This window comes from Sus scrofa, chromosome 8, assembly GCF_054392235.1.
Source record: "Sus scrofa isolate SSC_HxYL_T2T_F1_AM1 chromosome 8, Sscrofa_HxYL_maternal_Yorkshire_Landrace_v2.0, whole genome shotgun sequence".
Taxonomy (NCBI): domain Eukaryota; kingdom Metazoa; phylum Chordata; class Mammalia; order Artiodactyla; family Suidae; genus Sus; species Sus scrofa.
In genome coordinates, this window is record NC_139390.1 from 84,804,095 (window position 1) to 84,818,613 (window position 14,519).

The 14,519-nt window shown below is 37.7% G+C and overlaps 1 protein-coding gene and 1 long non-coding RNA gene across 8 annotated transcripts in view; one reads left to right on the forward strand and one right to left on the reverse strand.

Annotated features, from left to right (window-relative positions):
- LRBA (LPS responsive beige-like anchor protein) overlaps positions 1–14,519 on the forward strand; it is a 712,651-nt gene that overhangs the window by 382,914 nt on the left and 315,218 nt on the right. The window lies entirely within an intron of this gene.
- Positions 1,761–7,837, reverse strand: LOC102164514 (uncharacterized). The gene is made up of 3 exons (XR_014812830.1): positions 7,728–7,837; positions 6,207–6,297; positions 1,761–3,888 (listed from the first exon to the last, which is right to left on the reverse strand). It is a non-coding gene; the product is annotated as an uncharacterized LOC102164514 (long non-coding RNA).

The window sequence follows — 14,519 nt, forward strand, 5'->3', positions numbered from 1 at the left end:
AACTTTGAAAGGTTTGTTTCTACTTGTTAAGTTTCTCTTCTCTCATTTCTCTCTTAAACTGACTGCGTTTGTCTCCCCATTCCATGGAAACTGTGCTTTTCAAGGTCACCAGTGACATCCGTATTGCTAAGTCAAATAGTTAATTCTCAACATTCACCTTATGATTTATGGATACCCTTTGGTAAGGGTGATAACTGCCTCCTTCTTGAAATACTTTTCTATTTGGCGTCTGGGATACAACATTCTATTTTTCCTCCTGCAAACGGTCACTCCTCAGAATTCCTTGCTTGTTTCTTCTCATCTTAGAACCAAGCTCTTCATTATTGGGCATACTCAAGCCTTGGTCTTTGGAGTACTACTTTTTCCTTCTTTGCCTCTACTCATGTCCTTTAAGATTTTAGTTTGTCCACACCTGTATTCTGCAAACATGATAAAGTAATGGTTCCCAAAACATGTATCCTAACAGGTCCTTTCCTTTGAATTCCACACTCATATATTCACTTGTCTATTCAGCATCTCTGTTTCATTTTTTGATTTTTTTTCTTTCCAGGTCCCAGGGCCACACATGTGGCATATGAAAGTTCCTAGGCTAGGGGTCATATTGGAGCTATGGCTGCCGGCCCACACCACAGGCACAGCAACGCAGGATCCAAGCCATGTCTGCGGCCTACACCACAACCACAGCTCGCAGCAATGCCAGATACTTAACCCACTGAGCAAGGCCAGGGATCGAACCCGTGTCCTCATGGGTACTAGTCGGGTTCATTACCACTGAGGCATGACGGGAACTCCCAACCTGCTTTAAAAGATAAATCCCCAAATCTCATTCAGGGGCTAGCCATAGAAGAACTTTATTTTTCATATAGAGTATGTAGAAAACAGATGTTTCTGAGAGGTGATTTATTCTATCTTACAGCTGCATAGTAGTAATAGTAGTTCTTGGTTTCCAACATTGCCAAATTCATCTGCCTCAAACCAGTGGGAGGCCTATGGACAATTGTGTATAGAAACATTTTATAGGCCAGGTTTTGAAGTGGCTGGTATCCTTCCTCCTCACCTGTCACTGGCTTGACCTCAGTCACATGGCCGCTATTAACTGCAAAGGAGACTGGGGAAAGTGATCTAGTTGCATGCCTAGATAGAAGAGGAAAATTGGTTTGTTTGGTAAACAGTTAATCCTTTTCTGCCACAGGTTTCTAGAGGTTTCTAAACACATAATATGTTTAACATCAAATTTTTGGATTTTTTTTTTTTTATCAAAACCTATTCTCACATTCTTTGCTAATGTTGATTCTGTTCCTCCAGTATCTCAGATCAAAATTCTTATAATATTATGGCTTCCTTTCCTCTCATACCGCATATGATTTGTCACCATGTCCTTTTGACTCGATCTTAAAGTATATCCAGAACTCAGTGACTTTTTACCTTTTCTACTGCTACCACTTGTTCCCAGACATCGTCATCTTCTACATTATTGCAGAAATCTACAAACTGGACTTCTTGCTTCTGAGATCACCCTCCCACCCATACCCATGTTACCACAGCAGCCAGAGTGCTCATGTTAAAACATGGCAGATCATGTTCTTTCTCTGCTGAAACTCTTCTAATGTCTCCTTATCCTTTTAGTAACTGTTTGGTTTCTAGTTACACTGAAACTCTTCATCAGTTCAAAATGGTCTCCTTGAACTTCATGGTCTCCAGTGTGTCTTCCTTGGGCCTTTGGATTTAGTGTGGTCCTTACCTGAAAATTTTTTTTCTTATTTTTGCTTTTTAGGGCCGTATCCAAGGTATATGGAAGTTCCCAGGCTAGGCATCAAATCTGAGCTACAGATGCTGACCAACACCACAGCCACAGCAAGTTGGAATCAGAGCCATATCTGGGACCTACACCACAGCTCACAACAATGCCAGATCCCCGACCCACTTAATGAGGCCAGCAGTCAAACATGCAACTTCATGGATACTAGTTGAATTCATTTCCACTGAGCCACGACGGGAACTCCCGAAATTCTCTTCTGTCTGCATAACTGGTGCCTTCATCTCCTTCAGGTCTTTGCTCAAGTGTTACTTTCTCTTGGAATCCTTCCCTAATCATCCTATTTAAGATAGAAGCATGTCCCCTCCTCCCTCCTTAGTATTTTCTATTCCTCTTTCATGTTTGTTTTTCCTTTAGCCCTCACTGTGCTCTGTGGCAGATATGGCTAGCTGATCAGCATAGTTTCATGCTGATTTTCCATGAGTAGAGTTGTTGCTGGGAAATCCCTACTCAGCCCGGACCACATTTCCCATTTTCCATGTAGAGTCATATGATTTGGTAAGACCAGTGGAATGTGAGTCAAGAATGTGTTTGGCGTTTCTGGGCTGAGTTGATGTACCATCTCCTGGACCCTTCCTATATTCTTTTCCCATCTCTTAGCTTCAGGACTACTTTCCTTCTAGGCCGACTTTACTCCCATGTAACATTTAATTAGCTTTGTACATTATACGCTTTGGAACTCATTTTATTTTGAACAAACTTTCTATATCCTTGAACTTTTATTTCATGTGTTGTTCATTTATTGCCTACATTGTATCTCAGAGAATTTTAGGCAAATTTCAATAACACATTATTAAACTAAATCAGAAAAATAGGAAATTTAAAGATTAATGTTGAAGCCCCCTCATCTTACTTAAATTATTTCAATAGCATCTTTACTTGTGTCTGATTTCAGATATTTCAGATGTTTCTTCCTTCTAATTTTTATGTATTTTGAGGGTCATTTTTTTTTAGATTTATTGCTATTTTATTTTATTTATTTTATTTTATTTTATTTTATTTTCCCACTATACAGCAAGGGGATCAAGTTATCCTTACATGTATACATTACAATTACATTTTTTTTCCCCCACCCTTTCTCTACTCACAGTAGCTACTTAAAATCTCTTTCGTTATTTCCTCATTGCACCAGGATAAAATGCAAACTCCTTAGCATGACATGACTATTGTCAGGAGCTCAGCTGAACTGGGAGAGATTGTTGAGCCAAAAGGTGTCAGAGTAGCTGATTAAAGTGACAAGCCAGAACAAAAAGTTAAGCTTTAATCACTTACTGCAGTTGTATAAGCCAGGGTCTAAAACTGCAGGACACCCCCTCTTCCATTTTCCCCTGGAGTGTCAAGCCAGCGAGAGTCCGATGAATCAGCGTGGATTCAATGTAGAAATGGGACTGGTCTCCCTGTTGACGGAGCCCTGAACACTAAATTCCATCAGTTTTATGGACCCTGAGTTTGGAGGGAGGCAAAGAGGAAGGGCTCAAGTGGACTGAGTGAGAGTGGAAAAAAGTGTCTTCAAGACAGTGGTTAATGAATCTGACTAGGGACCATGAGGTTGCGGGATCGATCCCTGCCCTTGCTCAGTGGGTTAAGGATCCGGCCTTGCCCTGAGCTGTGGTGTAAGTTGCAGACGTGGCTCGGATCCTGCATTGCTGTGGCTCTGGTGTAGGCTGACAGCCACAGCTCCAATTAGACCACTAGCCTGGGAACCTCCATATGCGTTGGGAGCAGCCCAAGAAATGGTATAAAGACAAAAAAACAAAAAAAAAAAAACAAAAAGAACAAAACAAACAAACAAAAAGATTTCCCCTTTCTCCTCTAGTAAGAAGGCCTTGCCAAAAGCATCTGAAGAAGACCAGCGCCCAGGGCTTCAGATAAACCTAGGGATGAAGGTGCAGGGTCTAGGAATGCAGGTGTGTAAAGAGCTTGACTGACTGGTGGGATCTGAGTCCTTGACTGCAGCCTTGTTTAGAGACTGTGGTGCACTGGCTGTGCACCAAGTCTGGTTTGAGGGGGAAGGCAACTTTCCGCAATGATGACTGGTAGATAAAGTCTTTGTAATTGGTTTGTGGTCAGCCCTAAAAAAAAACACAAAAAAACAACAACAAAAAAATCACACATAGTCCAGGATTCGGACCCTTCAGATGATTCTCCATGATATGGCCTCTGCCTATTTCTGTAGCCTCTTCTTTGGCCACTTCTCTCCTTATACTCTCCAAAAATTCTGGAGACACTTAATTTTGGTGTCTATCCGATTGTTTACTTACTGTTTTTGCTAATGCCATTCCTTCAGAAAGAATGCCTTTCCTTTTTTCCTTCTCCTGGGTAACATCTGTTAAATCTTAGACTCAATTTGCCTTCCAAGTAGACTTCTATTACTTTGGGTAATGCCCTTCCATTGTGTTCCCAAGGAATGTTTTTAATATATTAAAATTGTCTCTTCATATAATTGCTTCTTTCTTTGGACTATGAGGTCCTTGCAGATAATGCCTCTCTTTATCACCAAATAACTCTCTTTAAATCTCCAGTGCCTGGCACAGGTCCTTGTGCATCATTGGTGCTCAATAAGTGTTTATTGATTAAATAAGTGAGTGAATGAGTGAAATATAAATTCATGAGTTTTTCATCCCTAGTCCTTTATGGAATGTCCAGTCCCCAACTTTTCCTTTATCCCTCATTTCCTAGTGGGATAAACCAAATGAATTTGCTTAATTTTCTGATCTCTATACTTTTGCTTATATTCTCTTAAAAGCCATCATCCTACAATGCCATCATCTTCCTTGTGTATCTGTTGAAACCCGACCCCTTCTGAAGGATCTTTCTCAAAAATCTTTTATTCCTTAAAGTGTTTCCTGATCCCTTTAAAACATATGTGATCACTTACTTTGTGTGTGTGTGTGTGTGTGTGTGTGTGTATTTCCAAAGCTCTGGATTTTTACCTTCTTATGGCATGTATCTTATGTCATATAATTCCTTGTTTGCTTATTTTATCCCATTCATTTATTGTAAGTTTCTTGAGATTAGAGACTGTGTTTTCCTCCGATTAGTATTCCTTACAGCACCTCAGCTAATGCTTTCCAAATAGTAGTAGACGCTCAAAAAAATATTTGTAAATGAATATAATTAAGCCAAAGCAGAACTGGTTATTGAGAGCCAGAAAAAATGAAATGCAGCAAAGAAAGGGAGGAAAATAAATCACTTCTGAATGTGAATAATTGCTTCAAAATTGAAAGTACTAGAAAATTTCTAGGAGATGACAGCAACTATTGAAAGAACTGGCTTCCAACTGTCTTAAAAACCTGGAAATGTAACATAATAAGCTCTTTCTCCCCTGTGGATAAGGAGCACATACTTTTTGCTAATTTATCTAGCTTGCAAAGCACAGTCTATATTTTCTTTTATGCTAGTTAAAATCAGTTGTTTGTTCACCAGTATTTTCCTGAGAGTTTTGGATTAAAGCAGAAAGTGTTGGACTATGCTGGATTGCTGATGTGCTTCCGCCTTTAGATTATTTAAAGATAAAAAAATAGGCTGATAGTTATTTGCTTTTTCATTCTCTCCCTATACCTAATAAACTGTCTTAAGAACAGCAGCAACAAAAATGTGATATAAGGCCAGAGTTTTAGAAAAATAGATGCCCTAAATGCCAAAGCCCTGGTTCTTGGCTGTGAGATTAGGTTCATGTATGTGCTTAAAATCCACATCATTTTTACACATTTGGGGCAAGTGATAGGACCTACTAGAAACATTTAGTGAATATTAATAGCTTCCAGACTTTTCAGTTACAAACGCTGCCCTGCATTACACAGTACATCGTATTTACTTATCTGTTAAAGAGCAGCAGAGCCTTATAACCCCTTCCCCTACTCACCGAGCTCGTAGCTTTTCTCTTTCAATTTTGGATGATACTAATGCTGGAAAAATGACAATATTTTGTAGTTCTTTATTGGAATGTGAGCTAATAATTTTTCATATAATTTGTGAAAAATTTAGTTTCCGTTCTAATTTGTCATTTTATAAAAGTATGTTAAAATGCATACCAGGAGTTCCCGTCGTGGCGCAGTGGTTAATGAATCCGACTAGGAACCATGAAGTTGCGGGTTTGATCCCTGGCCTTGCTCAGTGGGTTAAGGATCTGGCATTGCCCTGAGCTGTGGTGTAGGTTGCAGATTCGGCTCAGATCCCACGTTGCTGTGGCTCTGGCATAGGCCGGTGGCTACAGCTCTGATTGGACCCCTAGCGTGGGAACCTCCATATGCTGCGGGAGCGGCCCAAGAAATGGCAAAAAGACAAAAACAAAACAAAAAACGCATTCCAATACAATAAACTGCCATAAGGAATATGTTTATGAGACTAGTATGAATATCTTACCCAAAGCAGCATGGAAGTAGCTTACCAAATTCCTTCAGTAATGGAGAGTCAGCGATGTGAGGTCTAGCTTTGTGTCTTAGTAGCTAAATGACGACTTCTGAGCCTCAATTCTTTACCTGTTAAATTGAGATTATAGTCCTAAAATACAGGGTTGTTTTGAGAATTAAATGAGATTACTCTACTTAGTAGAGTGCCTGATAGGTTATCAGTAATCAGTAAATTTTAGTTCCCATCCCCTTTCTGTTACATTTCTCAAGAGAGTGAGTTCCCGCCTCCCTGAGGCTTCAGGTTGTTCTTTGCATGCACACGGTCAGCAAGATGACTATTTACTACTGTGATCCTACAGCTTGAAGACTGAAGATAGTTTCCAAATGTAGTATAAGCCTCCATTCTCTCATTCTGGGCATGTTTTATTTGTTTGTTTTCTAGGCATGTATTAATACAAGTTGAAAGCATCATATTAGCATCAAATATCACAACTAGATACATTGATTAAATTGATTAATTGATTGGGAAACCAAATTGTAACCAAATATCAGCGACCTGGAAAGCAGGGTAAATTTGGTTTCCTAATGAATCAACGTGTAATAAAGCTTGCATTTAATTATTTATTTTATTGGGGTCCAGGAAGATCCCGGGTTTATCATCCTTCCTGATCCCAGGCATCCTCACCGTTTTCCTATTCATTTTCCTTAACCTTCCTTATTTTGGCCTGGCAGCCAAATTAGTCCTAAATCTTGAGTGAATTTAACCATTTGCCCTTTTCACTCTTGTTCTTGCGTTGCTGAGGATAGCCGGGGATGGGGGATCACAGTTGTACAGATTAGTGCTGCTTTAGATGAATGGTTTCCAGTCCCCATAGACCCCCACAACTACTTATTCATCCTAAACTTTCCTGTAGTCATCTTTCTTTCCTATTCCCCAAAGCAGCGCTTCTAAATTTGACCCCTCTCTTCTGTTCTTAAGTCAAAACCCTGCTATTTAATAGAGGAAATAGAAATAATCAAGCCAAAATCAGGCCTTCAGTTTTCTTCTCCTCAACCCTGAACTCATGTATTAAAATACAGAGCGTTCCATCCTTCCCTTCTGCCACAGGGAAAAAGGTACCTTTGTTTACTTCCAAGATTACCATATACTCTTTTCACAGGCTCATGCCTCTTCTTTCTAAAATGTTCCTTTCCTGCCATTTTCAGTCTCTTCTGTTTCTTCGAACTTTGTCTTTTCCACCTGAAAACACGCTTCTGTCTGTTCTTTACCTCTTTAAATCTCCCTAAGTCCTTTCATTGCCAAAAAAAATTGAAAACAAAGTCAGTATGAACTATCTCCACCAAGGTATGAGTTTATTACTATCTAGTTTTCTCTCACAACAGTTGCCAAATGAGTAATGGCATCACCGGTAACCTTTATATCTGTTAAGTGGTTTCAACGGCAAGTAAACATGGCTCTGACTGAAGTGAAATTCTTCAGTTAATTAAACTGTGAAGAACTATATTATTATTCCTAAAAAGAAGTGTGGGTGTGTAAAGGTGTTGCGGCAGGTCCTTACCTCCATTTTTCTGCAGTTCTTCCCATGTTGTGCCCCTGGAGATGTAAACTTTTCCCCCATTCTGTCTTCTTCTGTTTAACAGCTGCCAGCAACTAAGTCTAGTATTTCCTTCTCCCACCCAGTCAGGAGAAAGGCAGAATTACTGTCCCAATGACTAAAAAGAGCTTCTCATTTTTTTTTCTTTTTAATGATTTTTATTTTTGCCATTGTAGTTGGTTTAGAGTTTTCTAAGTTCTGCATTTTGGGTTGGTGAAAAAATGATGGCCAGGCAAAATTTAAGCAATACTTGGCTTAAAGCTACACTTCAGAATCAATCACTGGAAGGATGATAGGATTATCATAGTTTTCTTGAAGTCAGCTTTCTGTAAGTCATTGAACCATTTAAGAAATGACAGATAATACAATATTACAAAATTGAAATTCTTAGGAAAGAGTCATTGGGAAATTGCAGTTTTAAGGAAGGGGGAGAGAAGTAACTGGTAGATGAGTAATCAAGTGAGTATTTAAATTTTCTAGTTATAAAAACCTAAGATTCCTCCCTTAAATGGACACAGTTCAAATGTCCATGAACTGATGAAGGAATAAACAAAATGCAGTACAGTTAACCCTTGAACTTGACTTAGTTGGGGCACTGACCACCACCTCTTCCTTCATCCCTAGTTGAAAACCCATGTACAGTCATCCTTTGCTGTTCACAGGGGATTGGTTCCAGGATCTCTGCTAGACACCAAAATCCGAAGATGCTCAAGTCCCATATTCCACTCTGCGTATCCCTGGTTTAGCATCTGTGGCTTCGACCAGCCATGGAATTGTTTAGAGCTATGTTTATTGAAAACAGTCTCCCTTGCCATGGAACTTCCTCATGCCAACCAGGCACAGCCACAAAAGAAAAAAAGAAAAGAAATTCCTTGTTAGCCTAACAGTTAAGGGGTTTAGAATTCAGCATTGTCATTTCTGTGGCTCAGGTCATTGATGTGGCTCGGGTTACTGATGTGGCTTGGGTTCGACCCCTGACCCGAGAACTTCCATATAGTGGGTGCAGTGAGACAGTGGACACAGCCCCCCCCCCCAAAAAAAAAGAAAGAAAGGAAAAGAAAATAGTCTGCATGTAAGTGCATTCATGTAATCCAAACTCATGTTGTTCAATGGTCATTTGTATATCAATATAATGAAATTATCAAAGTAAATTGCATTTAGAAGTATCCAAACACTTAAATTCATTATTTACTGAAACTAATACCTTACATTTACATAGCATTTTTTTGTTGTTAAAGTAATTCTGTATATTTCATTTCATATGATTCCTTACAAAAGCCCTATTATAACTAAACAAATTACAATTATTTTATTATAGCGATGGAGGCCCAGGAGTTCCTTTGTGGAGCCATGGGTTAAGGATTTGGCATTGTCACTGAAGTGGCTTGGGTTGCTACTGTGGTGTGGGTCCGATCCCTAGCCTAGGAACGTCTACATGCTACAGGTGCAGCCAAAAAAATACAAGCAAAGGAGACCCAAAAATCAGAAATGATTTATGTAGAGTCATAGATCTATTACGTTGTAGAGCTAAGGTGATTATCTTAAATGAAGCCAAAAAAATTTTTGTCTAGAAACTTTAAAGACTAGTAGTTTTTAATGTAAATTACCTAAAACTTTACTGCTCTATATTTTATAATATGAATTAGTTATAAGTTTTTATACTTGTTTAAAAAAATTTTTATTATAGTTGATTTACAATGTTCTGTCAATTTCTGCTGTACAGCAAAGTGACCCAGTCATACATACATATATATATATATATATATACATATATATATATAATATTCTTTTTTTTTACATTATCCTCCATCATGTTCCATTACAGTGATTAGATATAGTTCCCTGTGCTATACAGCAGGATCTCATTGCTTATCCACTCCAAATGCAATAGTTTGCATCTACTAGCCCCAAACTCCCAGTTCTTTAAGTTTGTTTTTAAAGAATCTCCCTTAAAAGATAAATTAGACTGATCTTTGGCACCTTAAAGATACTGGAGATGTTGAAAAAGTATATTCTTATAGTCCTTAAACTCTCCAAATACTAATAAAACTGCCTCTACCAGTCACTTCCAATTTGACTTGTTTTAAGGTTGGTCCAAACTTCAGAAGCTCCAGGCCAAAGCAAACACATTCACCTGTCTTCTAACCTGTATTCTGTGAAATCCTTTGTGTATCCATTCCCAAGGAAGGGGGGATAGAGAATGACTAGCGGTGGGGATGGCGTTTCTCTGGGGGGAAATAAATGTATTTTAAAATTAGTTTATGGTTATGGTTGCTTGATCGTGTGCACTTTGAACATGTGTACTTTATGGTAAGTAAACTATATATCGTAAAACTATATATCATAAAACCCTAACCCTAACCCTACTTCTTTCTTTCTTTCTTCCTTTGCTGTTTTTTAAAAATTGGAATTTCCCAGGTTTCATTTTTCACTTTTTCCTGCCCTTTCAATGTAGTTTTCTCTGGATCTAGCACAATACCTAGCTTATACTTAACCTGCAATAAATTTTGTTAGATGAATATCTAAATCCAGTGACTTCCAAGGCTAATCAATCTCCCTATTTTATTTTATTTTATTTTATTTTATTTTATTTTTTGTCTTTTGTCTTTTTAGGGCTGCATCCATGGCATACGGATGTTCCCAGGCTGTTGGTCTAATTGGAGCCTACGCCAGAGCCACAGTAAGCCAGATCCGAGCCACGTCTGTGACCTTTACCACAGCTCATGGCAACGCTGGATCCTTAATCCACTGAATAAGGCCAGGGATCAAACCTGCAACCTCATGGTTCCTAGTTGAATTTGTTTCCACTGCACCATGACGGGAACTCCCCTCTCAATTTTATATCTCTATTCCAGGCTGCTTTTCTGAGTTCCCAAGTTCTGTTGTTTACTTCTTAGTCATGCCTCCCTGGGGCATTAGGTATCAGTGACATGATTATTCTCCCTAACCTGTATACTTAATCTGCATCATTTCAGTTAAATAGCACCTTTATCCCCTCTCTACCCTTTTTTTGTCACAAACCTCCATTTTATTCTCATTATTTCCTTTTTCTTCACTTCCCATGTTGAATGCCTCATCAGATCTTATCTGTTCGTTCAAATATGTCTCCAAAATCTTAGCCTCTACACTCCATCTCCGCTGCCTTATTTTATATTGCTGCTGTGTAACATGCAGGGCTGATCATAAATAATTCTATATTGAGAAAGTTTGTCTCTCTGTTGACCATAAGATGTAAAGGTAACTACTTTAGTTAACTATACAGTGACTCTTGAAATCTTTTGAAAGCTATGTTTCCCACCTTAGCTTTACCACTCTGATGACCGCCTTGAGATGATCTTCCTTAGCAGAACTTAAGATAGAAGTACCTTTTTATGTCTCTAGGCCTTTGCTCATGCTATTTCTTCTGCTGTAATGCCTTTTCCATTTTGCCCAGTAGACTATTGTTTATTATTTAAAATTTCTTTTAAATGGTCACCTTATTCATATTTTTGGGGTCATACTCATGGCAGGAGGAAGTTCTCCAAGCTAGGGATCTAACCCGTGCCATCGCAGTAACCAGAGCACAACAGTGACAACACCATGTCCTTATCCCACTGAGCCACTTTGCACAGCAGACTCCTATTGATCATTTAAATTTCTTTTAAAAGGACATCTTATTCATTCTTTGATTTTTTTTTTTTTTTTTTGGCCTTTTTAGGGCCACACCCATGGTGGCATGTGAAGGTTCCCAGGCTAGGGGTCCAGTTGGAGCTGTAGCCTCCCACCTGCGCCAGAGCCACAGCAATGTGGGATCCAAGCCGTGTCTGTGACCCATACCACAGCTCACAGCAATGACAGATCCTTAACCCACTGAGTGAGGCCAGGGATCAAACCTGCATCCTCATGGATTCTAGTCAGGTTTGTTAACCGCTGAGCCGCCACGGGAACTCCCATTCTTTGATTATTCATTAAGTGCCTGCTTTGTTTCAGTTACCGTGCTTGGCCAGTGAATTACATAGACACAAACCCTTGTCCTCATGAAACTTACAAAAAAGATCCGCATTGAGAACTTCATGAAATCTTCAGTCCTCCCAGGCAGGATTAATTAGTACTTTGATCATAGCTGTAATAGTATCCAAAAGAGTTTCCAAAGGAAATGCCATGTAAAAAGCTTATTGGCTTTGAAATCCATAAACTCTTATTAACTACTGAAGGATAAGACTTTGTTTCTTCATCTTTTAAATGAAAATAGCAGTATTTAATCATGACTTAGTGAGGTTTAGTGAGAATGTATGTAAAAGAGAATGTATGATATGTAGCATGTAGTAGCCTAGTGCAATAGATTAGCCACTTTAAAGTTGTATCATTATGAGAGTTCTCTTGTGGGTTAAGGATCTGCATTGTGACCCAAGCTTGGGTCGCTGCTTTGTCTGGATTCAATCTCTGGCTTGGGAACTTCCACATGCCATGGGGGTATGGCCGGAAACAGATAAATAAGTGAATAAACAAACAGTTAAAAGATCTTAAATATTTTTTAAAATTGTATTATTATTGATATTTGATCATTTTCTTATCCCGATTATAATAAAAAATTCTAGGCTGAATCCAGCGTAGTTTATTTGTATATACCATGTTCTGGTACATAGTTTGCACACAACAAATGTTCAGTGAATTATTTTTTAAATTGGATTTTTGGGGGAAGATAGAACAAATATATCCAAATGGTATGGCTACTGAGGTGAGTTGTAGAGCTTCTAGTATCCAACATTATCATTTATCTTATTTTTCAGTTTTGTCTTGTTAGAGTTTTAATTGGTAGTATGAGTAACACTAGATTTTGATTTCCTCATAGCATATTCCTTATAAAAACGCTAAGTGAATAAAGAAATGTTTAACAGGCTCACAATAGCTAGGAAAAGCTTGGAATTATTTGTTGAATAATTCACTTTGTAAAATATCCAAAATAATATCTAATTGAATGAAGATGACTATCTAGAATTCTCTAAAAGCAAATAAAGAAGTACACTGAATAGTACCATGTAGAAATTCATAACTACAAAAATTTTTTTATATAATTAAGTAATATATGTGGTGCTCTAGTGACTCAATACAATATAAAATCTCTGTGTCAGGCCTCAATAAATAAAGGACTCTGCCTTGGAAGATATGTCCCCTGCTGGAATCCATACAGTGAAGGATTTTTTTTTTTCTTTTTTTTTCATTAAGACAGCACAGTGCATAGATCAGCTGTATTTGATTTATAGTTGGTACTTGGTAAATAGAGGTTTTAGTTAATATTTTTTCTGTCTATCTGCATGAAGGCACAGTAGATTTCAGTTTGTGAGATAAAGCATTCTTTTATATCATATGATACCCTATAGTACCTGCACATTATTTCACCAAGATTTATGCAGAAAGTGAAACCCTTCTAAAACTTAAGCACTTTTATCTTCTAGCTGGCACTGCACTGAAAATGTTTACTGTACTTCTTTTTAGAGGTTACCATTTAAGTTGTAGCTAATGTCTAGCCTGAATTTTTAATCTAAAACTGTAGAAATAGAAACTACCCAGATACTAGAGTTAGAAAAACAGGTAATATAAAAATTTAAGAACCATATATGAAGTACTAAAATTTTCTGGGATGAACAACTTTTTTTCTAGCCAGAATTTATTACTGACTTCTGTTAGGTCATCAAGATTTATCACGTATTGTCACAAGAAAGTAGGAAAGATGGAAAGTGGGAAATGTTTCTAATATAATTGCATTGTGACAGTTTTTCTTTTTAAAACTAGCATTCTTTTATTGATGTAGATCCAAGTTATATCAAAATAACATAAAACCAGTGGGGGTTATAAATATGTATATATCTTACTAATTTGAATACTAAGTGTAGATATATTTAGGTTATATAATAATTGGAATCCTTAAATAGCTACCACTCATTTCAGTAATTAACATCCTTCTACTTTAACAAAATGATGGCAAAAAATAATATACTTTAATAAAGCAATATAAATTTAATGACTTCAGTGAAATAAATATTAACTTTTCTCTTTTGTTCTTGGTTATCTTATTCTGCATATTGAATTTATTGCCTTGTTTTTTGACAACCATACCTATTCGTGGTCTGAACACCTTTTCCTACATCAGAGAAATTCTATGTCGTTGTTACTGATGGCATCTGAATAGCCTTGTTCTGTTCGCTATTCTGAAAATTAGATTTAACTCCAGGAGAGAAAGAAAGGAGCCTGAGCATTGTGTGGAGAGGGGAAAAGATAGAATGTTCTCATAGTACCCAAAGTGGGATGTTTATAGAGCCATGCAAAATGAGCATCTCCATATCAAGGAACACCATTTACTCAAATTTTGATATAAACCATGGTCATTGGATGTGCAGTTTAATAGCCATTTAATAGAGCTCTGCTCTATCACACATTAAAAAAAATTTTTTTGACTTCTTATTGTTTACTTTCACATCCGTCCCCTCCTGCGGTCAGGGACAATATCTTATTAATCCCTATATCCCTAGCCGCTGGCTCAAGGCAGAGTCAGTCATTATTATTAGAAAATATTTTAGGAATCCATTTCAGTGTTCATCCATTCAGACACCATTTGAGAGGCTAACTGAATTGCCATACTTTCTCTAAGAAAAACTGAACTTTATAAAGTCTTAAATTTTCATGTGGAAAATAATGTATTACTTACAGTTGAACCATTCACTGATTAGAGGAAGAATGTGGGTCATACCTTAGTTACTGGTTCTCTGTTTTAATACT